Source organism: Dermacentor albipictus, chromosome 7, assembly GCF_038994185.2.
Source record: "Dermacentor albipictus isolate Rhodes 1998 colony chromosome 7, USDA_Dalb.pri_finalv2, whole genome shotgun sequence".
NCBI classification, from domain to species: domain Eukaryota; kingdom Metazoa; phylum Arthropoda; class Arachnida; order Ixodida; family Ixodidae; genus Dermacentor; species Dermacentor albipictus.
In genome coordinates, this window is record NC_091827.1 from 29,240,367 (window position 1) to 29,244,249 (window position 3,883).

Sequence of the window (3,883 nt, forward strand, 5' to 3'; positions counted from 1 at the left end):
TCACTTCAGAAATCATGCTTAACCAACACGCCCAACTATCCATCCTAACGTTGTTCCTTGACTTCGAGAAAGCTTTCGATAAAGTACCTCCCTACCGATGATTTCGAAAGTTTTCGATACTGAATCTTAACCCCTATGCATTTGATTCGGTGCGTAGCTTTTTAACTAACCGACAACAATTTGTATATGCTAATGGTCACTCTTCTGCCCTTTCCCTGCAGATTGTGGCGTTCCGCAGGGAACTGTACTTGGCCACCTGCTTCTCCTTGTATATATTAGCGACCTACCGACTAACATTTCATCAGAAATTTGCGTGCTCTATCGGCAAATCAATAATAATGATGACGTACTAGCTTTTCAAGCTTACCTTTTTCTCATCAAAACTTGGCGCAAAAAAATTGTTAATGAGCTTGAATACCAACAAGTCATCCCTTTTATCTTTCCACTGCAGTCCCTCTTATCCCGTCCGTGAATATGTAATAAATGGTTTCATTATTTTTTTCAGTTAGCGCTTACGAATACCTTGGTATCAGCCTTTGCTCCGATATATCATGGTTCACACATTAACAAGATAACTAACGATGCTAACCGCATGCTTGGCTACTTGCGCCGTAACCTCCGACTATCTCCCGTCCCTGTCAATCATCTAGCACATTGTGCTTTCATCAGATATAAAGTCGAAAACGCATGTGCTATATGGGATCCTTACCACGCGAACCATATTAACATGTTAGAAGGAATTCAAAATCGCGCAGCGCGGTTTGTTTTCTCTGATTATTCTTTCACTTCCAGTACTACAGAACTTAAGTCACGGGCTAACCTATACCTAACCTTGTGCTTCGCCGAAAAGCTGCCCGTCTTCTTCCACGCATGTCGCCGGTCCTCCAACATTTGGCCAGTTTACCGCCGTTCCAGCCGGACGGACCACAACAAGGACGCGTGTATCCTCCTCCAGCCCGAACCACTACTCCTCTATCTTCATTTTTTGTTCGTACCTCAAGAGACTGGAATGACCTTCCCGCTTCAACTCTTCTTCATGAGAAGTCTCCTCCGTTTTCAACGCATCATCGAAGAACTAACTTATGTTAAATAAAATGTACGCACCCACCCCTCATGTAAAACCCCTTCGAGGATCTTTGAAGTATCGAAATAAAGATTATTGTATCTTTCTTTTATTTTTTTAGGCTATACAGAAGTTTTACAAATTTCCTGTGGCAGATGGCACGATTCTAATCGTTGGACTGAATTGCTCGAAAGGCGGACATTATACTTGCACAATAAATTCTAAATGCGTAATTGACTGAGAAAATTTCATACAAGTTTCAGCTAATTACGACACTTATTGCAATTTATAAATTGTAGCGTCGGTGTGTTTGCAAGGCGTATCCCCTTGGAACGAATTCTGAGGATGACACCGGGATTTCGAGGTAAAAATGCACCGCAAGGATGTTCCGCTTATCTTACAGAACGCCGTTTTATGCATCGAAGCCAACATGCATTTTGTCGCCCACTTTGGGAACGAATGTCTCGGACCTGGTGTCATCCTGGAGAATTCGCTTCACGTACAGTCAACCGCAAAAGTTTACGGGACGCAGGATCTGCCAAGAAGCTGAATTCTCGCGAAACGTGGTCACACAGCCTCTAAATAAATGTTCCAGCATGTAGTAGCCTTCGCAACCTGCACAGAGATTCATTAAATATGAAGTGTCATGCCTTAACAGTGTAGGAATTTACATATGAATGGGAAACCACATCCCGTAAACTTTTGCTGTTGACTGTACATGCGCTTTGCGGACTCGCCGGCTACACTTCGTAAATTGATATGTGACGTAAGGTAATTAGTTTTAAAAGTTCACTGGCGAATGTTTGGTGATTAGTCGAATACATATATGCATTCCGATGTCTCGTGCAAAGTTATGTCCGCCCCTTCGAGTAATCCAGCTCAAGGACTAGAATTGTGTTGCCTGCCGAAGACAATTAACAATATATGTATAGTCAAAATAAATAAATGAAATAAAAGAAGAGGCATTCGGTATGTGACTGCATACATAGTCAAGCTCGATCAGCTTCTGGGGCCTGTGGGCGAGTGAAATGCTTGCTGAATACGGGACGGGGTAAGTAGAGAAATTCTGAGCTCGGCGTGAATCTGCGTTATCTTGGATGTGAACTATAAAAGTAATGTTTAAGTGATCGCTGACACAGACCCCAAAATATTAATTATGCTGGACTGCTGGAAATTTCCCCTTGAAATAGTGCAGGGTGATCTTAGCTGACACCGACCAAAAATACCCTTAAATAGCGCAGGGTGATCTTATCGAGAATAGAAGTTGGTGTGCCAGATTACGTATGTACGTACGGTTTGTGACATCATCTTGAATTTCGCGCACCAGCTTCTCGTGACCTTATAGCTGCGACAATTCTTTTTGTGATGTTACTTATTAATAAACGGGTGATTAAATGCGCATTGTATCCTAAAATGAACGAGAACTTAAAGTGGTGCAACTATTGCGCACCTTTTCTTTGCATAAACGAACAAAACACACGGGAACTGCACGAAATCTACGACGCCGCACAGTAAATTAAGTGTCATCGCTTACGTCACAATAATTTTCAGTCAGTGGGCAAAACGAGAACAAGGTGAAAGCAGGAGCCAACGTTTTGACAAGTGGACTTGCCTTATTCAACTGGCCTTGAAGAAGACGAGTCCACTTGTCGAAACGTTGGCTCCTGCTTTCACCTTGTTCTCGTTTTGCTCATCGCCTTGAATTTCTATTTCCCGCCTTTTGCGTGTTTTCCCGATAATTTCTAGTGTATCGCGAAGTGGAGCATTCGCGGTCTTCCTCATGCAGTTGCATTATAGTGACATTTTGCAATTCGGAAGCTATTTAAATAAACCAAATATCGGTGTCTATAAGACGCCACAGTCTTTTAAAGTATAGTGTGAGCGAGATGACACGCTTTATATGGACGAGTATTAACTATAGCGCCGATGTTCTCACGCAATTGCTTCATATAATTCTGTATTCCTGATGACTGAGTGAGCCGCAAATTTAATTGCTGAGTACAGTTGGAAAGCTTCCATATTTTAACACCCATGTCGGTCAGCGATGAGTTGACGATGGCCTCACAAGGGCATGCATTTTCTCAGACGGTTGGTGCAAGACAAGACGATATAAAAGAGATCGAACTGGGCAGCCTGTCTGCTTGGGCCAGCTCTTTTGGTCGGGCCCATTATTTTGGTTATCTTTTTGCTCTGCAATATCACATCATTAAGAAGAAGAAAAAAAAGCTCTATACAGCCAACCTTCGGGTGGGTCGGCTTCCATTATATGAAAGAGCCGGTTCAGTTCTCTGCCTGTGTCTGCCAGCCATTGCGCGTTTTGATTATATATCTACGGCACGGGGCCCCGACTGCTGAGCAGCGGTTTAAAAGCAGCCCCCGAACTGTAAACATAAACAAAGAGGGATCGAATAATAATAGACCGCTAGCGCGTGGACAGAATGGAGCAACGGAATCTTGACATTGATGCGCGCAAACCTTATTTAAAGTCCATGCCACGGCGTTTAATCTAATGACGATTTGGTTTACAAGACTTTAGCACATATTCCCACCTATTGCGCGAGAATCCGTCCACACGATAAGCGAGGCGCCGGATGGAGGGTTATTGGATAACCAGTACAGAATAAAAAGACGTGAGCTCGGGAGTATGACTGCAGTATTTATGAGTTTTTGCGCAGCATTTTGTCACCCCACGCTATATTGGTTAAACGGCGTAAGGAGTACAGGTGAGCTACAGTCGAGGTCAACGTCCTTGAGCTCTGCAGCGGTCGCCATCGCATGCGGTCAATTCGATCTCGAAACATTTTTCATAACCCTTGCGTG